This window comes from Equus asinus, chromosome 10, assembly GCF_041296235.1.
Source record: "Equus asinus isolate D_3611 breed Donkey chromosome 10, EquAss-T2T_v2, whole genome shotgun sequence".
Taxonomy (NCBI): domain Eukaryota; kingdom Metazoa; phylum Chordata; class Mammalia; order Perissodactyla; family Equidae; genus Equus; species Equus asinus.
In genome coordinates this window covers 84131387-84155591 of record NC_091799.1, presented here as the reverse complement: position 1 = coordinate 84155591, position 24205 = coordinate 84131387, and positions in this window count along the sequence as shown.

Here is a 24205-nt window from a genome sequence, read left to right as displayed (position 1 = left end):
TCTGATTTTTTAAATGGGCAAAGGACCTGAAAAGACATATTTCCAAAGAAGATATCCAAAGGCCAAGAGCTACATGAAAAGGAGCTCAACATCACTAGTCATCAAGGCAATGCAAATCAAAACCACAAAGAGATGCCACATTACACCTGTTAAAATGACAAGAGATGACAAGTGCTGGAAAGGCTGTGGAGAAAAGAGAATGCTTATACACTCTTGGTGGGAATGCAAATTTGTAAAGCCACTACGGAGGTTCCTCAAAAAGTTAAAAACATAACTACCATATGACCCAGCAATTCCACTTCTGGGTATAAATCCAAAGGAAATGAAATCACTGTCTCAAAGACACATCTGCACCCCCATGTTCATTACAGCATTGCTTACAATAGCCGAGAGAGGGAAACAACCCAAATATTCACTGATGGATGAATGAATGAAAATAATGTGATACAGACATAGATATATAGAATAGAATATTATTCAGCCATAAAAAATGAAGGAAATCCTGCCCTTTGCAACATGAATGAACCTTTAGGGCATTGTGCTACGTGAAATAAGTCAGACAGAGAAAGATAAATAGTATACGATCCCACTTATCTGTGGAACCTAAAAAAATCAAACTCATGGAAACAGAGAGCAGGTTGGTGGTTGCTGGGTTGGGGTAGGGTGGGGAATGAGTGAAGGTAGTCACAGGGTACAAACTTCTAGTTATAAGATGACTAAGGACTGAGGATATAACTTGAAACTTAGTGATCTTAATTAATACTGTATTGTATATTTGAAAGTTGCTCAGAGAGTAGATCTCACTACACACATACACACACACACACGAATTGTAGCTATGTGAGGTGATAGACATGTTAATTAACTTTATTGTGGTAATTATTTCACAATACGTACATATGTCAGATCATTATGTTGTACACCTTAAATTTACACAATGAGGTATGTCAATTATATCTCAATAAACCTGGAGGAGAAGAAAAGAAAGCTCACTTTCTAGTGGTTAAAAACATCCATAAATATGTAATTAGCATAGCAAAGACTTCTATAGCATTTACTATGCACTAGGCACTGTCGAAAGAGCTTAACACATATTAACTCATTTAATCTTCACAACAACCCTATGAAATAAATACTACATTATTGCTATTTTACTGATGAGAAAAATAAGGCACAGAGTGGTTGTTAACATGCTCAGGGCCATCCAGCTAGTAAGCAGCAGAACTAAAATTCAAAGTCGTGTACTCTGGCTCCATAACGCTGGACTGCTTGTCAATAATAAGTCATAACATAGAAATATACTCATCGTATTGTGGGAACACAGTGCAGATATATCTAATTCAGATTTATTAAAGAAGGACTAAAGAAGTTATTTTAATAATAATAATAACTAATATATACTGATTATGTACTAATACATTTTGTGCTTATTTACCATGTTCTACATACTTTAATTGTGCTGACTCATTTTGATCTCACAACAACCCCACAAAGTCGGCTCCATTACGTATTCCCATTTTACTAATGAGAAAAATAAAGGGTTTAGTAACTTTTCCAAGGTCACACAGCAATTAAGTGGCTGAAGCTTCTGTAGTAGTCAGAGCAGAACTTTGTCTCTAAAAATTAAGTGGCAGTAGCCCAGTAACCAGGTAAGTGACCAAGAGCATGGGCGATAAAGACAATAGTTTTCCCAGAAGCCCACCTTCTAGACTTTTTTTTTTATTTTTCCTTTTTCTCCCAAAGCCCCCCAGTACATGGTTGTGCATTTTCAGTTGTGGGTCCTTCTAGTTGTGGCATGTAGGACGCCACCTCAGCGTGGCTTGATGAGCGGTGCCATGTCCGCACCCAGGATTCAAACTGGTGAAACCCTGGGCTGCCGAAGCAGAGCCGGCAAACTTAACCACTGGGCCATGGGGCCAGCCCCTCTTCTAGACTTTTTGATTCCGTTTCATTGCCCATAATTTTTCTGGAAAGAGTCTTGAGAAATGATTACGTTACCTGTAGTATGGTTTGGCCCCATTAAAATCACAATTCCATTGATAAAGGGAAGAATGGCTATTGAGTAAGTAATCAGCAGGATCTGCTACCATGAGAGATGCATTTGAGGGATGGGGAGAGGAACTCATGAGGGGAGTAGACAGGTACATTATGAGAAGCATGTGAGAGCAGGATGTCACAGAAGCATCAAATGCAGCCCAAGTTCCAAGAACAGGATGACAGAAATACACCCACGGCATTTGGCAATCAGGACATCACCGGCGATGTTCGAATATAAATGGAACTAGAGTGGTAAGGGAAGAATTCAAACAATCCAGTGCATCCAAAAGTGTGAGCACTAAAATAAAAAAGTTTTAATACACCTGATACAAAGATGTACAAAGAAGTTAGGGCAATAGTTTATCCTAGGGGGACTGGCAAAAATAACTCTATGGTCTATCTAGAGATAACCTTATGTGACACTCCCTGGGCTACTCTACCTAAGTTTAGCAAATGGTCACTGCTTTCTGAGACAGACATGAGAAAATAAGGAGACTCTGTTTCCTTTACACTTTCCTGTCCATGAAGTAGTATTACCATCTACTGCAATGATAGAGAATGGGAAGCGGGCTCCCCTCCTTCAATTACATATTCTGTAGCCATGATTTCTTCCTTTTGCTTCTGGATTATAGAAAGTATATTAACAGCTATAATTGCAAGGCAGGTGGTCAAAAGATCAGACAGGCTGCTTTTACAAAGTACACACTCTATTTTAACTAGCTCTCATAATTTGTATCTTAGTTATTTGTATATTTTTTATCATATTCTAATGTAAAAGGCATTGAGATATTACTCTTAATTCCTAAGAGCATATTGGGGACAAAAAACTTACACTTTAATGTCTATTTTGGTGGAAAATGAGCAATCTTTTAATAAAGAGGAAATTTGCAGAAATATTTTATTGATTTTCTTGAAGTTATCCTGCATAAGGTGTCCTAATTTCCAAGACATGGAATATTTGCTATATTAACAATTTATTCAAAGTCCAATTTGTCTTTTCAAGTATATTTTGCACCTAGAAATCATAATAAAGTTTCATGTTAGAGATAAAAGTAAAGTTACTTTTTCAGATTTCACTTTAGTAGAGAGGCTCAAATGCCTCTCCTAATTTTAAGTCTATTAAAATTTATCAAATGTAGAGCATTGGTTTCTTTAGCCTTGTATAGCAACTAAAACGGAAACTTTGTCAACTAATTGTTTTAAGGAATGCCCATGATATGTACAATCTGTTGGGTTTAGGCTCTTTGTTAAAGTACCTTTCTGCCCAGAATGTACTTTTTCCCCTTTATCACATTTAGAAATATATATCTTGAAATATAGTATCTTTACAATACCACATTCAACTGAATTTAGTAGTCCCTTGGGAAAAAACTAGATCCAGTTATGAGAAAACAGAAGGTTTTTGTTAAAAATCTATTAGATTAAAAGCTATAGAAGTGTATTCCAGCTCTGTCTCAGCCTGAGAGGCCTTTTAGGAGGGTCTAGGGTCTAGACAACTTATGTGAGAAATAATTAGAGAAAAGATGAACATATCTGATGGTGTTCAGATCTTAGAGGGCACTTGGAGGGCATGATTTCTCCAAATATTTAGATTATTAAATAGTAGTAAGAACCAAAAATAAAAGATAGATTTCAGTATACTTTAGGAAGAAATTACTACGATTGGAAATATCCAACCTTAAAATTGATTAAATAGTGAATTCTTTTTCATTTGAGGGATTCAAACACTTGAAAACCAACTTAACAATGGTTGGTTAGATGATCCTCTATAGGAGAGTCATCTCCTGGCACAGCCCATGGGGTGCCATTCACATTTTTTTTCCCGTGTGAATGACATCTCACTGGCCCAGCTCTGTAAAATAGTTTAGAAACTTAGATCTTCATTGGGTAAGAAGATGAAGGTAAAGTATGTCACTGGAATGCAAATGATGGGGTTAAAAAAGAGAGTAAGTTTTGGGGAGGGAGAAATACCACATGACAGCCTAAAAGACCCAAGGGACAATAGAAAAGGGATTAGCCTGGTAGAATTCTGAGATTTCAAAATTGTGTAACCACACGAATAGTGGGTGGGTTTCTTACAGAGAGGGGATTTGGAACAGGGAACCAGTTTTTGGAAGAATTCAGAAATAAATAATGCTATTGGATGATGACATGAAGTCCCCATGGAAATGTGTGTAAGTTTTATCACCCCAATGAGATTGCAACCTATTGAAAGTCCAGACTCTCTCATAACTTTTTATTCTATCCCCCACCAGTGCTGAAAAGAAGAGTTTTCACAAAGTAGAATTAAAACACACTTGAATTGAACTCACCATGTTTTACATCATGCACTGGTTTAACTCAACATACATCTAGCCAGATTCTCAGTGTGTAAATTATGCCATTGGCATGAGAAAGGGACTGGAAACCTGCATTAACTTTTGTCAGCCACTAAGATACCATTCAGAAAATTACAGCTTCCATGGCTGAAATGAGTTAATATCCTGCCAAATAGAAAGAAATGTGTTCTCTCCATGTTGCCAACAGATTAACTTAAATGCTTGTAGTAAAGACCATTGAACCCATTCAATCAGGATTATATTTGACCAAAGTTGCAATTTCATCAAAGGATATTGTGAACAAGAGCATGCACAAGATTCCTATTAGACATAATTAGAGAAATGCACAGAAATGAAACTTAGATGATACAGGAGAAAGAAAAATAATGTTACAGACTGTAAAGCTGAGTATGTAATAACAGACACTTCAAATTTCAACCATGGAATTGTCTTCATTGTAGATATTGACAGATACAAAATATATTATCATATTAATTATTAAAGTCAAGTTTGAGTTCCAGTAAGTACCATAGTTAGTGTTCAAGAAGTGTTTACTGAATGAGTGTCATGCATTCATTTATTCTACAAGTAGATGCTGCAAATCAAGAAGCTTAGGGAGGGAGATAAACACCAATCCCATAAACGCAGATACGTGTATATTTACAAATTGTGAAAGGGTTAATATGGTTAGCAAGGGTCAGTATTGAAAGTCAAGAGAGTTTACATCCGGCTTCTGTTCTAGACTGAAAGGATAAGAGAGTAGAATCTTGTCTTTTAAATCCCTGTTATTAGCACACAGCACAGTGCCAGACACACGGTATATTAGACTTTGGACTGAAATCTGAAGAGCAAGTAGGAATTAACCAGGCAAAGTCTAGAGCTGAGAGTGGGTACAGTTGAAGAAACTTCCAGGGCCAAAGGAACGTATGAAAGATTCCAAGATGGGGAGGAAAATGGTGCATTTGAGGAACTTTCAGATCACTACAGTAGTTGGAAAAAAGAGAGCAAGGGGGAAAGCAACAGATGCAGGAGATCACATGTGGCTTTACAGCTCATGTTAAGGATTTTTATTGTTATCTTGAGAACAATGGAAAATGCTTGAATGTTTTTAAGAAGTAAAGACGCATTATCAGATTTGTTTCTGTCAAAATACCACTCTAGTCGCAGGGTGGAAAATATGTAGATTGGAAAGTAACTAATGGATGTCATTAGGAAAGTATTGTAGGCAAGGGATGATGCTAGCTCAGACTAGGGTAGTGGCAATGGGGATAAAGAGAAATGAATGAATTTGGGGACATAAGTAAAATTGATTTGCAGTATGTGGCAGACTATTTTTGGCAGTTATGAAAACATAATAAAGTAACTTTCCTTAAGGAGCTTAGATTCTAATTTGGGGAAAATGCAATACATATATAAAATACAGCATCATAATAGATGTTTATAAGCATAGAAAAGAAAAACAGCAGGGGTGGATGAGCCACTGCTTTAGATAGAGTGCTCAAGAGAAAGCTTCTTTGAGGAGGTAATGTTTGAGATGAGAAGTGAATAAAGAACAGGATACAGCCATAGAAAGATTTAGGGGCAAGACATTCCAGGCAGAGGGAAAAGCAAGTGCTGAGGTCTTCTAATAGAAATTATCTTGGTTTACTCAAAGAAGGGCAGGCAGACCAGTGTAACGAGCACAGCACGGAGAAAGGCTGAATGAGGCGTGGTCAGAGGTATAGCGTTCACTGTCATGGGAAACACAGGAGGATGATTGAATTTGGGACAGTAAGCCGTAAGTGCAATTTTAGACATGTTAAGTTTAAGGCACTTGTGAAACATCTAAAAAGAGACTTTTAAGTAGGCACAATATGTATGTGCAACACTGGAGCTAAGAGAATTCTGAGATCGAAATATCGGAGTCTTTATACAGATGGCAAATTAAACCGTGGATATGAACAGGATACTCTAGGCAGAATACACAGAAAACAGAAGGCAGCAAAGAATGGGGTCTTGAGGAATCTCAACATTTAATGGCCAGGTAGAGGGAAATGAGCCTATAAAGAAAAGGTGTCATCTGAAAGGTAAAAGGGAGACCCACCTAGCTGAAATCAAAGGAAGTGAGTATTTAAGGGGAGTGGTCAAGAGTGTCAGTTGCTACTGAGAAGCAGAGTACACAGAAATGACATTAGAGATAACGATTTCACTCGTAGTCTTAAAGAGAAAAATTTGGGGGAAGTAAAGAGAGAAAAAGCCAGATTCGAGCAGACTGAAGAGTGAATGGAAAGTGATGAAATGTTGCCACTTGGGTAGACGAGTCTATTGAGAATTTTGGATCTGAGGACAAAATTTAAAGAGGCAGAAGCTAGAAGAGAAATTGATTCTGAGACAGGTCTTCTGGTTTGGTTTGGTCTTTTATTTTATCTTCGGAGAGGAAGATGTTTAAGCATGTTTAGATGCTGAGAAGAAGCATCAGAATATATAGCAAGAGAAATTAAGGCAAAGGTCTTACTGATACCGAGTGCAAATGTATTTTCTCAGTCTTGTCATTATTTATTAGTTTTAGCAATTTCTTATTCTGAGTATATACAAAATCTAGGCAAAAGAATATTTTATATAGCACAAATTCCTATTGTTTTCATCATTGTCATAATTAATTTTCTTCTTTGAAAATATTCTAAGAAAAATAAGTGGGAAGTGTTCATATTTAATATGTACTATAAATATAATTATATACACACATACATAATTTTACATATACTTACAACATAATTTTATATATATACATACATATATATAATTCTATTTCCTAGATTTGGCTTTTCTTTACTAATTAATTTCATCATAACATTTCGTAGTGTGTATTCATTTTATATGATAATATTTTATTTAAGGTTGCATTCATGTTGACTTTTTCTTTCCTTTTAAAAAATTAAAGATTATAGGAAAAAAACACAGGGGAAAAAATTCTAAATGTATTTCAGCCAGCAGTTTTCACCAAAGAAATTTGAACTGAAAAAATATTAATTCATAGATACATTCACTACATCTTCATAATGGTTTTATGGTCAATATGACTAAAAATGAATAGATAAGAAAATCAATGAGAAAGAAAATCTCATTCAGTTGGTTCTCAACATTAAATGTTGTAGTCTGAAAAGATATAATATTCAAATATCTAATATGTGATGTTCGAATTCCTAAACCATCATTTAAAAAAAACAGACTGTACTATATGTACATTATTCCTCTATAATAACTATATGCCTCAGCATTAATGATTTTTTAATTTTCTGTCTTGCAAGGACAAATTGCAAGATAAGATTGAAGATATGTATGATGCAAATTATCTTGAAACTTGACTGACAAGATAAGGAGTTTGAGTTTCAGATTGTATCACAGTAAAAAACCTCTGAAATGTTTGACCAGCAAATGGAAGGTGTGTGATAAAGTGTGAGGTTGGTTGGCACCATTAAAGATTAATTCCATGTTCAATCATTCATTTAAGAAATATTTATCGAGTGTCTCCTACATACCAGACAAGGTTTAAAAAGGTGAAGCATGGGCCAAATGCCTGAAATACTGCTATTTCAAATCATGAAAGTCAGGGCAATCTTCTGCAATCTGATTTGTCTATCCAAAAAGGAATGCTGTAGGTATTTCTTGTGAACACGCTATGAGACTGCGGGATTTAGCAGAGATGGAACCAACAGAGAGTAAACATAATGAACTCAAAAATAAAGGAATTTATAAGGCACTGGAGATTCAAGAAGCAAATACATGACACAAGGACACCAAAGAATATGTTTGTCAAGAAACTTGTCTGAGGGGCCGGCTGAGTGGCGCAGCAGTTAAGTTCGCGTGTTCCACTTCTCGGCAGCTGGAGCTTCGCCTGTTCGGATCCGGGGTGTGAACATGGCACCGCTTGGCACACCATGCTGTGGTAGGCGTCCCACACATAAAGTAGAGGAAGATGGGCAAAGATGTTAGCTCAGGGCCAGGCTTTCTCAGAAAAAAGAGGAGGACGGGCAGTAGTTAGCTCAGGGCTAATGTTCCTCAAAAAAACAAAAAAGAAACTTGTCTGAGATTCTGAGTGACTATGTGCGTGCACTCACAAACTCACACGTAGCTATTGCTTTGCCTATGATAGCCAGATCTGACCAATGTGGAATTTTGTTCATGAATTCTCCCACTGATTGGCCAATGCCAAATGCTAGAGGTGCAATTGGATAATTGACCAGAGGCATAATAGTGATTGCCAGGAGCTTATGTGCCTGACATTCTAATAAAGAATTTGTCCTAGAGAAGACCAATCAAGTAATGATAAACTCATAGAAAAGGATAAACTTCAGATTCACCAAATCAAAAGGTGACTGAGCAACTGTGCCTATTGAGACTGCTCTGTTTTTTTTCTTTCTTTCTTTCTTTCTTTTTTTTTTTTGAGGAAGACTAGCCCTGAGCTAACTACTGCCAGTCCTCCTCTTTTTTCTGAGGAAGCCTGGCCCTGAGCTAACATCCGTGCTCATCTTCCTCCACTTTATTTGTGGGACGCCTACCACAGCATGGTTTTTGCCAAGCGGTGCCATCTCCGCACCCGGGATCCGAACCGGCAAATCCCGGGCTGCAGAGAAGCGGAACGTGCAAACTTAACTGCTGCGCCACTGGGCTGGCCCCCGAGACGGCTCTGTAGGTGGTGTCTAGCCTCAAGGCCAGAGCAAACCCCACAAGGTTTAGTGCCTGGTGCCAGAATGTACGGGGAGAATTCACCCCTTTCAGGTCTGAGAATCTTCCTCAAATGTAACTGAGATAAATCTAAATTTGAAAGAATACAATTAGGCTTAGAGATGGAATCTAAATAATTTCTTAACTGTGTGGAAATATGTTGTTAGTAAGAAACTTAACCAGGACCCTGAAATAACCCACACATAACATATTCTTCAGGTGCTGGCCCGTGACCTAGCAGTTAAAGTGCCACGAGCTCCTCTTCAGTGGCCCAGGGTTCACAGGTTCACATCCCGGATGCAGACCTGCTCCACTCATCAGCCATGCTGTGGAGGCATCCCACGTACAAAGTAGAGGAAGACTGGCACAGATGTTAGCTCAGGGCTAATCTTCCTCAAGCAACAAAAGAAGATTGGCAATGGATGTTAGCACAATGAGAATCTTCCTCACAAAAAAATATATATATATACTTTTCAGTTGGTGGGATATACATGGCCAAGTCTGAACCTAGGCATACACACAAAGAGCAATAGAGAAAGATTATTTATCATTACATGCCACAGTGAAAATTTTCATTGCTTCAAAGTATTTTATGAATATTTCTGAGGGATTGAACTGCTTGTCACAGTGTTGACATGAAGTCATTCCAATGTTCTTCTGTAGTAATGAATCCTGGCAAAAGTTAAGCACAAAACAATGAACTGACAGCACTGATATTTCTCCATACACTTTCTGTTAATCATTATTCACCAGTTATATATTTTTTTATAACTTACCGGTCCAAAAAAAAAAATGCAAGCACACCCACAGATGCTGGTGATTAATGATGAGTCCAGATATGTGTAAGGCTAAAGAACAAATGATTAACCACTTCATCATTGCCCCACTGATTTCGAGAACCATGTCAGCATGCAGGATTCTCTGAAAACAAACAGACTTACATACCATCAATTGGTTTCAGGCAAGATGTGGTGCTAATTATTGACTTTTTAAAAGGTGTCAGCTTTAACAAGTGACCTCAGAGGTCTCAGATACCATGAGCTACCACCTAATTCCCAGAGTGGCCAGAATCAGGGAAATATCTAAACTTTGGGCAATCTCCAGTGAGAAGAGTCGATTCTAGAGAGTCTGTGCAAAGTGCCTGACCTCAGACAAAGGATCTTGTTTACAATCTTAGTCATGCAGACATGACAGCTTCTGATGTCGGTGTGTAAGCAAAAAAGAAAATGAAGCTTATTTTAAATGTACTGAGATCTAGGGGAAAAAAAGCACGTTTTATGTTTATGGAATTCTAATAGTTCAATTGCATTCTATGAGAAGTTTATCATCCTTCCATATATAATATGCATCTGTCTTTGAAATAATTGCATATATTGATGATACCTTCACACACACGACACTTTTATGCTATATGCTGTGTACTTTGTTTTCGACTGATTTCCTATTCTTAGCTTTTTGCATTGAGGATTAAGACAAATTTAAAAAATAATTGCTGTAGGTACAAACCCTAGCCACTTTCATCATAGTTATCCAAACTTTACCAAAAACTTATAGTTAATCATACTCTTTGGCTAAGATTCTAATCTAGTCTTTAAAAACACTCTAAATTTTAAAGTGACTGGTTACTTAGATCAAGTTATTAACCTTCTTGGTTAAGATATGGCATGATATTTGTACAACTTTTCCCCAAAATAATACTTTTTCACTTTCTTCCAAAAGTTTTCACTTTCTTTCTCTTTCTGTCCAAAAAGTCAGATTTCATACATTTCTTCATTGTTTTTAAAGTTTAAAGCTCTTTATCTTACAAATATTTCATCTTAATAGCCTGCTATTCTCCAAGGCTGGAGGATTTTATAGAACTTTACTCAAAATACTTGTGAAATTCTTAGGATTAACAATGATTGCTTCAGACAATGGGCAGAGGTAAGAGGTATAAGAAATAATTTTATTTATGATTTTATTTCTGTATGTACTGCCACCTGGGAATTCTGGCAGAAGAATGGTGCTTTGGAAATGTAATTTATTAATAATTTGTTTCATAACTGTTTACAGAAAAAAGGAAAACAAAAGGATCTGTGAAAAGCCATAAAATTCCCCAAGAAATTGACTCACTGATGGTGTTAAGTATTCACAACAAAAATAAAAGGACAGCTCTTAGAATTGCTCTTCTGACCACAGAACCACATTGGCAACTCCCAGCCAGGGTGCACAGCTTCTTCAGAGCAGACTACATAATTTTCCATGGTACAAATTCACTAGACAAAGTTTCTGCCTCACCCAATATACAATTACGGATTACCGCGGGCCCTTATCTCCTAAATGCCTTACTGTCACCACTCCTTACTCATACCGTTTCTTTTGGGAAAAAAAAGGCAATCTGATACAAGGATGACTTAGAAATAGTAATTTGAACTTCAGCAACTCATTTGTTTGAATAAGTCACGCAAAGACCAGGAAATATTTATTTTTACCCTATCAGAAATGTCGGACCTTTGTTGCTACAGGCTGTCCAGACTAAAAAGGATGTGGGGAAGCTTTCATTGATCCATAGATGAATGGCAGAAATGAGAAAAATATTTCCTGTGAGAAAAATTTAAAAGAATTGTGGTTGTTTAGCTGAGAGAAGAAAATGTTAAGAATTTGCCAAATTTAAGTATGGACATCATTTTAATTTCGGGAAGAAGGAAGGAGCATTGCTGATTAATTTTTCTTAAATTTGTAGTGTTAAATTAGAGACAGTTCTCAAGTGTGGCTGCACATCAGATTATTTGGGAGATGTAACAAACACTGCTGCCTAAAGCTCATTCTTAAGTCTGTGGAGGTGAGGGGTGCCCGGCACCTGTAGGGGTTTTTTACTTTTGGGGTTTTTTTTTTCTTTTTTTCGAGGAAGATTAGCCCTGAGCTAACATTTGCCAACCCTCCTCTTTTTTTCTGAGGAAGACTGGCCCTGAGCTAACATCCATGCCCATCTTCCTCCACTTGCATCTGTAGTTTTTAAAAGCTCTCTAGATGTTTCCAATGTGTAGCTAGGGTTGAGAATCAATGTAGAGAACATTTACATCGTTGAAACCAGCTGAGGAATTAAGGAAGACATTTTAGGTCAGTTTTTCTCAAACCAGGGCATCTATCAGCATCAAGATCATCTGAAGAGCTGCTTTGAAATGCACAGGACAGGCCCATTTTTCCCACACCTTTCATCCAAACCCATAACATAACATTCTGATGGAGACTCTCTCCTCATCCAAATATCAGTCAGGCTCCTCTGAGCCCTCTTCATGACTAGGCCTTGACCGTGGCCCTCGCTGGACCTGCCTAAGCCAATTTTAGCAAGAATCCTGTTAAGCCAGTTTCGAGAGAATCCATCACCGGTTGATATCTGATGACCCTTGATATCTGACCAAATTCCTCATCCTCTACCATCTCGCCCTTGCTATCAGATCACATTGGCCTGCCTTCAGCAAGAATTTTTAGCTCAGTTTAGCAAGAAAATTTCCCCTACCCTTGATGTCTTCTCTTGATAATTTTCCATCCACCAACCTAACCCCTACGTCTTGGCTAAAAATCCCCATTCATTCCTGTCTTTGGAGTTGAGCTCCAGTTCTCTCTCCCCTGTTGCTACAGTCTTGACACCTATTGCAATAGTCAAGAATTTAACAAGTGTCAAGAATTTAACAAGTGTCAGAATGATTTTTCCTTTAACATATGACCTTCTGAGGCAATGATATTGGTAGCCTTCCTCCTCTTATGCCCAAATTGGAAAGCACTTCAGTCAGCCACCCAGGTGACACCACTCTAAAATGTGCTATCACTTGAGTGCTATGAACTTCAGTTCCATCAGGGTCCCCGGGGAACAGTGCAGTAGAAAATTGTACGTATAAAGAAAGGATATGTGCTTTTTTTTCCCAAAAAGATAAGAAGAATAAATGTGGCCCAGCAGTAAATATTGTAGAAATAAAATCCCTTTGGGATAACAGAAATGCAGAACTGTAAAAACGTATAAAGAGTTTGATTGATGGTTTTGTTAGTAACAAGGTATGTATTAAAGAGAGAGAGGGGAAAAAAGCAACAAAATAAGAAAAAGAAATACAAGCCAGCACTTTTAAGAGAATATGATTTCAGAAACGGAAAGGAATATTAAAGTTCAGTTCCAAATCCAGAATGGGATCGTGGAGAGGAGGCCAGGTAACAGATTCCTGAATCAGGACCCGCAGGTACAAACGTCTTTAAGGAAAGCGGATTATCTTTCTTTAAATATGTTAATGATTGACCTTGAAATTTAAGATGCAGCAAAGCTGCAGCTGGTAAATATATTCATCTCGATAGCAGACATTAGCTACTGTTTCACTTCCCATGTGATGCACCCTTCCAAGACATGGAAATCACTTTGTAATGTTTTTCAAGAAAAATTCCATAAAAATAGCATTAAAACACATAAAAGAATTTAAATTTTCAAGAATAAAATAGAGAAGGCAACTTTATATCCTTATTAAATTAATGTGCCTGAAAGCTGGGGACTTAACCAGATAAGCTTGCAAGGTCTCTTCCATTTCTAAATCTGTCTTTCTTCAGTTCGTCAGCAAGTTTATGGAGAATCTATTTTTAGACTTATTTTATAGATGGGAAAGTAGAGGAAGTAATGGTAAATGGACTTCCCAAGGTGTTAGAGAGGATGTCTATCTGAGTTAAAATTATGATTTACGATTCCTTAATTGCCCAACTAATTACCGAGCCTGCTGTTAAAAGCACTAAGTTATACTTTATGAATATAAAGTTTGATGCACACTTCCTCTATCAAGAGAGTTACATCAAATAGAAAGCCTGATCTACTTTTCATGGGTATTTAGAATTGAATGTTGCATCAATTACATGTGGTTTTGAGAAATATGCTGCCCACAATATGTAGGATAACATATACAGGACTAACGGACACCGTTGTGAATTCTTTGATCTTTGACCTTTCTTGCCTTTCAAATTCTCTTTAGGATGAATTAAACATACAGAATATACCCGCACCAAGGTAAACCAAGAGCTTGGAACACCAAAACACTTGGTTATTACACGCATTATCTGAAAAAGGACGACAGGCCTACATTTTATTGAACAGGTGTTGCACCAATTTGAAGTTTTAAAACTTCGAATCATTCAAGAAATATGAAGTGAGTGCTTCCTCTATGCCAGGCACTGAATGGGAATGTGCAAGAAGGCAGCTATGAGCTGAGAAGGGACCTAATCTGACTTGTGTTCAGCAAGGATCACTCTGGTTGCTGACTTGTGAATAGATTTTAGGGGGTATTATAAGCTGAATTATGTCCCCCTGAAATTCGTATGCCAAAGTTCTAACCCTCTAAAGGAAAGCAGACTTTGCCACCCCAAAATACGTCTCTTTGGCATATTGATTATATGGAGCTGATTATTTTTAAGAAACAGCAGATACAAGAGAAGCTCTGAAAACTGACTAGAAGTTACCCTTTTGTAAGAGAAATTTATCCTTATAAAGGAAATCTCCATTTGTAAGAGTGTCTCCCTCTCTGTACCAGGAAGAGAAGGATGACTAAATCTCTAGAAACTCTTACCAATGGAGAAGGCATGGACTTAAATCTGCATAATAACCGTATCTTTGTTATTTGTTTGTTGTGCTTTTCCTGGTAACCTCCTATAGCTGGCCTCCCTCCCCTCAACATCTTCTTTTCACTTTCGTTGGAGATGGTATTTAAGATGGTGGCTTGGGACGTTTAGGGGAGTTACTCAGTTTTCCTTGGTATCTCTCATGTTTACAGGAGGTATACATGTTATCAAACTCCTGTTTGTTTTTCTCCTGTTAATCTGTCTTTTATTATAGGGGCTCTTCAGCCAATAACCTAGAAGGGTAAAAGGAAAATTACTTTTTCTCCCCTACACCCCAGTACCTCAGAAGATGACTGTTTTTGGAGACGGGCTCTTTAAACAGATAACTGAGGTGAAATGAGGTGATATGGCTGGGCCCTCATCCAATGATTGATACCCTTATAAGCAGAGGAGATTAGGACACAGACACACACAAAGGAAAGACCACATGAAGACACAGGGAGAAGACTGGCCATCTACAAGCCAAGGAGAGATGCCTCAGAAGAAACCAACCCAAGTGACACCTTGATCTTGGATTTCCAGCCTCCAGATTGTGAGAAAAATAAATTTCTTTTGCTTAAGCCACCCGGTCTGTGGTACCTTATCATGGCAGCCCTAAACTAATTCCGGGAGCGATCCAGGGAAGGTACAGAAAAAAGGAAACTATCCAGGTACTATTTTAGTTATTCTAAAACTGAAAGGGTAAACTTGAATTCAGAAATGGCTCTCTTTCCATCATTTTCTTTAGTTAAAATTTTCTAAATGAAACAGTGATTATACTACAGGGATGCAGCATGAGTCTAAAGACACAAAAGAAAAGCAAAGGACTTTATCGTGATTATTTTCTTGCTTTCAATGCCTTTTGTTCATGGAATTAAAATTTTTTATATAATAAACATCACATAAATGTTTCCAGTAAAATTTTAAAGCTAGGAGAAGAAAATGAGTGGAAACAAAAAGTCGTGGGACTGAGGATTTTAAAGTACCATGCCCCAAATACTGTCTGTACAGTTGTAGCTGGCGATGTTAGGTCATTGTTATGCTCATGTTGCTACTTCTGAATCTCCCCTCCACGTAGGGCCATGTAGTTTATTAATTCATGAGGTTATTAACAAGCAAGGGCTTGTGCCACCCCATATGCGTGAAGAGTCAATTATTACGTCATCAGCCTTTGGGGGAAAAAAAAAGTAGCTTTATTTGTAAGATGGATTTGCAAAGAGACAAGATAAATATGCTCTCAGATCTGTCTCCTCGATCAAGGGCTTGGGGCAAAATTTATGGGATGAAGGGCAGGGCAGTCTGAAGTGTGGAGATAGATGATTGGAGGTACGGAGAAGAGGTTAATTGATGATCTGTGCAAGCGTAGTCAAGCTTCACGGCTCTTCAGAGGATACATGTTAACAAAATAGTGGTGTTAGCACCCTCTGAGGGTGAAGTTTTCAGCCTTTTCACATCGAAAGTGTCACTTATCAGGCATTTACGTAGGCCCAGTTGATGGGTTGGTGGTCTCAACCAGCCTGAATTGGACAAGCAGTCATTTCTCAGTTCCTGGAAAATCACTCTCCATTACTCTGTTAATAAGATGAAGTCAGTTGAACTGGTCCTAGAGGGCCCGTGGTTACATAGTCAGTGGAAGACTGCAAGGAATGAATGTCCTAGAGGTTGACGTTGCTCACAATTTCATCTCTCACCTTGATTTTGGCTTAGCTTTTATCCATGAACTTCTGCTTTAGGAGTTTAAAAACTGGGGTTATGAGGGGGAGAATTGTAAAAGTGGGCCCCAGGAATGACTCTTCTCTTTGAAGGATCAAAAACTCAAAAATTGTGTCTCCTTTCTCATTATTCACTTTCCTCCCAAATCAGCTAACTAACAAGGAAGCAAGGGGAGTGGAGGAAGATATCTCCCACAGAGCTGGTTACATATTAATAAATAAATCCAATTTTTCTCACATGCCAAAATGTGACCACTGGGGATCTTCCTAGTAAAACATTAACCAGTTCTGTCCTTATTGAAACAAGGCAATGAATAACAAGGGAGGACTTTAGCTCTAATCTGAAGCCATAAAACAAAGTGTATGAGGCATAATAATTCAACAAGAAGGAGATTACTGACCCTTCCTAGACTGGCAGCTCTTTAAATTAAGATGGCTCCTAAGAGAAAAGGTGAGGTCTTTACAGGTCAGGCAGCAGGCTGTCTTGTTAAAATTAAAGTTGAATATTAGTCCACTGAGTTTATAAGGAAAATGAAGCAAATATAAATAGGAAGAATAAAATTCTCAGAGTCGTGCAGTGAAGTATCACAAAACCAGACAGACTTATGTATGAAATGGAGCTCTATCACTCTTCAATTGTCGGACCATGGAAAATTAACATTTTTGAGCCTCTGTTCCCTTATGTACAAATGGGAAAATAATACCCACCTCGCAGAGAGATTTTGAAGATAAAATAATATATGTAAAGCATTTAGAAGATACAGCAAAATTACATTTTTATTTCTTCCTTTCTGCCTTTACCATGAATCTATTTATAGCATTGTCTGCTATCAACCAACATTTATTGAAGAGTATGAAAGTCAGACACACTTTCCAGTTTGTCAAAGTGTCCTCCAAACTCTGTCTTAGGAGGCCAGGGTGACCTGGCACAGGTTTCTACACTTTCTTCTTCCCACTTCACCTTCATCACTGTTTCTATCTTTATTTGCCATTGTAGTGTCTAGAGAAGGAGCTCTGGGCCATTCTAGTGGCTGGGTGAGAAAGTGTGGAAGAAAAAGTAATATTAATGGCATTGTTTGAAACATGGATATTAATTTCATAAGAAATACGCCTAGTAGTCAACTGAACATCAAAATGAAATATAAACTGGATGAAAATTATTTGTAGTTTATATATTTTCCTTCTGTTTTAAATGGAAGCAGTCCTCCTGAAAAATTCTAAGGAGAGAGGTTTATGAGTAAGTTGCCAGCCCTCAGTACGGGCCTGATAGACTGTAGGTACTCAGAAATTATTTCAAATGGAACCCAACTGAAGATCAGCAGGCATAGAGTTAATTAAAAGTGTAGAGGTACTCCCAAATTTCAGGGGACCCATATTTTGATTTAGACAAAGCATCCAACATAAGCTCAAAGAACAAATAACGACACATTGAAAAATGCCATTTCCAAGATGAAAAATGGCTTGGGAAAGAATAAATACTAGTAAGAATGCAAACTTGCACCTAGTTTTAGGTCTTGTAGGAGATAAATCTTACCACTGGATTAGGAACAAGGAAGAAGAGACTATGCGAGTATGAAGAATAAAATAATGAAACTGGATCACAGAAAAGTACAAATGAGGGCCACCTGTAGCAAAGGGCAAACCTCATGGAAATAAAAATGTCAAAAGAGATGAGTTAGGTAGGAAAGAATCCACTGGGTGTGGAATTGGGCCTGGCAACAAAGGTAAGTGGGAGACTTTTTGAAGCATGCTCTAGCATAGTCACTATTCTAAAAGAAGAAAATATTTCTGATAATGAGAAGAAGGCATTAATCTTAGGAAGCGGCTGTGGTTGTGCCTGGGGTATGAGCATGAGGATCAGCAAGAATTCCTGACATTCCATCATCTCCTGGCAATATGGAGACAGTATCATGACCCCAATAGAAACAGCAGGATAGCACCCAAGGAGGTCTTGGCCATGGTTTTACAGGAAGTTGACTTCTAGGAATGGCTACATAATTTGCAGGACCTAATGCAGAATGAAAATGTGTGGTGCTGGCTGGGAGCAAGGAAGTCAATCTTTCCTTCCCATGGGCCTGCAGCCCCACCCCACAACAGATAGTTGTACCCCAGTGTATTGCAATGTCTACGCTGTGTTGCACTTGGTACTTGGAAGGGGAATGGGAAAGCGTCTGTCTAGGTCAGTTCAGCCTGCTATAACAAATTACCATGGACTAAGTGGCTTAAGCAACAAATATTTATTTCACACAGTTCTGGAGGCTAGAAGTCTGGTGTCAGCTTGGTCTGGTTCTTGGTGAGGGCCCTCTTCCTGTCTTTTTGCTGCAGCCTCACGTGGTAGAAAGAGAACTAGGTAGCTCCCTGGTCTCTTCATAAGGGTACTAATCCCATTCACGAGGGCTCTACCTTCATGACCTTATTACCTCCCAAAGACCCTACCTCCAAATACCATCACATTAGGTTGGTTCCAACATATGAATTTTGAGAGAGAAACATTCAGCTTATTGCAGGCCCCCTGCCAAGTTGACTGCACAATGCACCATGGCACTGCCAGGCTGGGTAGGAGATGGTCACAGCTTTATTCCACAATGAGACACCAGGAGGCATTTGCCTAACCCTTCCCTTCCTTGTGCTAATGTCCAAGCTCCCCCAGAAGCAGAGGGCAGTGGCAGAATGCAGACATGTCCTGCCAACATGACCCAGGGGATGGTAGTCATGGTGATGCACGAATGGAGAGGCCAAGAAGAATCCAGAGCAGCAACTGGTGGGCACCAAGAGGCAGAGAACCAATTCTGGGGAGGTAGGGAGGTAGAAGTGGGGACCACGCCTGAGCCAAGTCTCCGAGGCTCCAAGGCTCAGAGCCCCCAGCACATGCTCTAACGTTGCATTGAAATTCACTTAAAGAATAAAAAGTCAAAGACAAAATTATTACAAATTTCAAGACTGCAACCACAGAGCATTAAACCCCAAGCAAGGGATGCTCCTGAACATGGGGCCCTGAGCAACTGCACTGGTCACTGGCCATGAAGCCCACTCTGCCTGTTATGTTTTTCTCGGTGCAGTGGCTGGATGTCTGGTCATAAACCATTTTTCTTCTAACTTCTCCAAACTTAGAGTAATTGTGTCAATCTCCAGCCCTCTTTGCCTTCATCCATTCCCACTCCGTAATAATGCATCCTCTTACTATTTGCCTTGATCCCTTTCAATTGTTTAAAAAAAAATCTGAAACATCTATAAAATTTTAAAAAGAGAGAACTCTTAAAATTGTTGTGTGCTTTCTTTGACCCTACATCAAAGAGCATAGAACTTTTTCTATTCAAAACTAGTTATTTTTATCATTGTTATCATTATAAAATCATGCACTTACATAGTAAAATACATTTCAAGAAATACTAAAAAGCAGAAAAATTAAAATCTCTCAAAATTCCCATCCCTGGAATCACTTCCAAGAGTAAGATTAGTTCTATTTAGTTCTACTGGTTATTATTGGGGTAGCTTTAAATAAAATATTTGTACCTTTAATTTTTGCTTTGTCTACAGTAACAAGATTCCGAACTCCCCTTAAATTTCTTCCAGTCATGTTGCACTGCTACGCTCTCTTGTATGTCAATTCATCATCTTTCCTTTTTCTTTTATCCTGAAGACATACTGGGTAAATTTTTTATATAGCATGCTATGTCTAATGTTTTTGGTTCCTACATGCTCAAAATGTAAATTTTTGTATAATATTTAATAGACAGGTTGAATTATTACTGAGAATTACAAGTTGACTGTCATCTTTGCTATAATTTTTAAGTCATTGCGTCATTGCCTTTTAGGATCCAGGGTTGCTAAGACTGCTGCTCTCTTTCCTGTTGTAAAGGAATTATCTTCATGTCTCCAGAAGCTTCTAAGAATTTTTCTTTTCTCTTGGAATTTTGAAATTGAAACAAGATATTTCTATACTTTATTTTCCTTCTTCCATTAGTTCGTCTTAGTATTCAGTTCACCCTCACGGTCTCCTGAGACCTGAACTTTCTACTATCGGGGGGAAATTTCTCTTGTTAACTTTTACAATTATTTCTTCTTCTTATAGAACTTATAGTAAGACTTGTTCAACTTACTTTTACATTTTTCATCTCTAAATTTTATCCTACATTCTGGGAGAGTTTGTTAACTTTATCTTCCATATAACCTATTTTGCTTTCAGCCATGCTCATTGCGTTAATCATTCCGTCCACTAAATTTTGTACTTTGGCACTCGTATTGTTTAATTCCCAAAAGTATTTCCCATTCTGTTGTCCCATTCTTTTTTGGAAGTGGTATCTTCTGAAATCTCTGTGGGATTAACAGTTAGCATTTTTTTTAAACTTTGTGTTTGGAATTATCTCTGTTTCTTCTGAGATCATTTGTTATGTTTTCATCTTTGTGCTTCTCTTTATGCTATTTGTTTTCCTTAAAAGAGTAGTGCTCCTAATGTTTGTGCATTTATGAGTGAAGTTCTAATTGATTGAGTTAAACAATTGGCAAGAGCTTCCTTTGCATTTACATAAGTTGCCCCCTCCCACACCAAGACTAGTCTTTAAAATAAAGCTTGGTTACATGTCCTAAGGCTTGGAAATGGGTAGTGTGTGTCCCAAAGCAGACTTGCCAATGGGAAATGGGCACCATGAACAAGCAGTCAGGTGGAGAATTTCCACAACTGAGGGAACAGCAGTTCAAAATTCATCAACAGCTCAGTTTCAGTATACTGGCTTTGTGTGTGTGTGTGTGTGTAGTAGTATGGAGGTGTGTGTTCATGCGTGTCCGTTGGTGAGGTTCTGAAGCTATGGGGAGCTCTACCATGCTTCTCTCTCGGCTCCCCACATTAGGAGTTAATGCCAGGCAAATTGGGAGGTGTCACATCTTTAGAGAAGGCAGCAAAGTCATGAATGGGAGCCTCTTTGAACATGCAAGAGGAACGGCTGTTTCCAAAGCTATTGCTAAGTGATTTCCCTGAGAATTGTCCTTGGCCGGGCCTATTTGTTCATGCCACTGCTTTTATTGGGGACTTCTGTTCCGAGAGCTTCTCCAGGCTCTTCTGGGAAAATGTGCTTGTCCTTGGTCCTGTTGGCTGTGATTCTCTCACTTCTGATTTTTCCATCACTCCAATTCCATCTGCTTTTTATCTTCATGGAATTCCTCAAAATGAAGTTGTGTTTTCCAAGGCAGTTTTGATTTCTTTCCTTAAAAAATATATTTTCCATCATTGCAATGAGATCTTTGGCAGGAAGGAAGATAGAAGGACATGCTTGAGTTATCGTCTTGAACCTCCAACTGCTTGATCAATTTTAACATTAATTGGTATAAAACTTGGCCTTAAATTAGTGCCCGTTTAATATCTGAGTATTGTAATTGGCTACAAAATCCCTATCAAACTCTTCTCCTTTTCAGTCAGGGAATGAGATCCAGTCATGGCTGTGATTGAAATATTAGACTTAATTTATCATGTTGAAAAAAGTTTCAAAGTAAGTATAGACACACTCAAAGAACAATTGTGACATCTCATTTGGGGAACAGGCAAAGATGAAACGTGGTTAATAAAAGACAGCAACATAAGTTAAACTGAGTTGGGGGAGAAAATAAACTGTATCTTTCCTAAGGGTAAAAGCATTAAAGGGAAAGTACTGCAAGAGATACAAGACACTTGATTGACTCTAGATATACAGAAAGCTAAAAAGAAAGGGTGGATTGAGAATAAATTACAGGGAAATGGTGGTTAAAACTCCATATATGTGAGAGTACATTAATATCTGATCACTGTTCAAAATGCCAGGCACTCGTATAAAGCAGCCACAATTAGACACAGCCTTATTAATTAACAGTTTACATTTTCAAGGTGCCTCATTACTATAATTACTCACAACAGATCAGGAAAAGACTTTTCTCACATCTTACAATGAGTCAGCATTAGAAACAGAGATCTGAATCCTCAATTCTAACTTAGTACCTTGACCGTTTTGATCTCATATTACTTGAATATATTTCCTACAAAGAAAGAACGAACATATTTATAATTTAGGCACAGAGTTTCCATTAATTTTGAACATGGCCCCATAATACAATTTAGCATTGCAGTTTCTAATGAAAGGACTAATACAGTAGATGTGAAAGAACATAAATTAATAGCTAACAGGTTAAAAATCAGCAAAATCTTAAAAGCCCATCTGTCAAATGTTGTGCCACTCACTGAGATATTGTAAATCAATGAAATGACAAATATCAAGCTGTTAACTTAGAAAGTTTATATCTTCTGTTACACCATCATGGAAATTGGGTCAGCCAAGTGTCTGGAGATTCAGAAGATTTTTTTTTTTTTTAATTTAGAACTCTTCAGGGTTGTTTTTTTTTTTTTCTGGTCAAAAAGCATAGCATTCTAGTTTTAAAGAATTTTTTAATAGAGAGCATTCCTTAATAATGACTACAGAGTCAGGTCAGCATGTGATTTCCAGCAAGAGATACCATTACTGGTAGAGAATGAACATAATAGTGCTTCTAAGTACCTTTTAGCCAAGAGAGTTTGATCTCGTTATTTTGTTTAAATTGCTAGAGCCATACTTTCATCTTTCTTTGGTCATGTTCCCAGAAAATGGTGATGTATTTAAGCAAATAAATAATTTGTATCTGTTGTTTCAGAGGAGTAAGGAAATGACAAAATTAGTTTTTTCCCCGGGTCAACATGTGCTTTGTGAAAATGGGATAAACAGAAGATGACTTGAACAAAATTGGAAGCTGGCCAATGGAAAAAGAAAAAAGACTTCTCTTTGATATATCTGAACACTCATTAAAAAGAAAAAAAGAAATGACTAAAAGGTAACTCACCCGCCTTCATCAATACCATGTTTCACGAGGAAGAGATGAATTCTCCAATGGTGAAAATGATGATCTTTTCCACACCTGAAACAGGAAGAAAATCTGAGATAGTCAAGACTTTCAGAAAACCCATTCTAATCTAGTAGTGAAATGGTCTGTCCATCACCCATAATCATACATTTTTAATTGTGTTGACATCTCAGAAAGACCAATTGAATTTCTCATGTTTGGAAGAGTGCTATAAAATAATATGAGACTTGCACTGATCTTAAATCCACCATGATAATATAATTTAAATTTTTCATTGTATTTTTTCATCTTATTCCATGCCATGTATATGGTTAAAATACTTATAGTTGTTTTTCTCATAGTTGTTTATTTCCTTTAAAATGGTAAAATAGAAATTATGCTTCTAAAGATAAAAGTTGAATTATTTTAGAGAATTCTGGTCAGTAATCAGGATTATTTTCTTTACTAACTAACTACTGACAACTACTATAATTTATTTCAGGTGAACTTTCATGTTCTAAGGGAGAGGGGAAAATGGTGACTATAGTTAATAATACTATATTGCATATTTGAAAGTTGCTAAGAGAATAGATCTTAAAAGTTCTCATCACAAGAAAAATAAATTTGTAACTAAGCGTGATGATGGATGTTAACTAGACCTATTATGTGATCATTTTGCAATATATACAAATATCAAGTCACTATGTTATACACCTGAAACTAATATGATGTTATATGTCAAGTATATCCCAATAAAAAAGAACTTGAAGAATGCATCTAGATGATGTCTCAGAATTTAACCTCTTTATTTTACACATGAGGGAAACCAAGGCCCAGAGAGATTAGGAAATGCAGTCACACGGTTATTTTATTTCGTTGCAGAGCTGAGAATTAAACTCAGAACTCTGACTTTTGGTTGGTTAGCCTTTCCACAATATCATGTTGCATAGTCTTACTTTACAAAGATTTTAAAAAATACATGAAATGAGATGG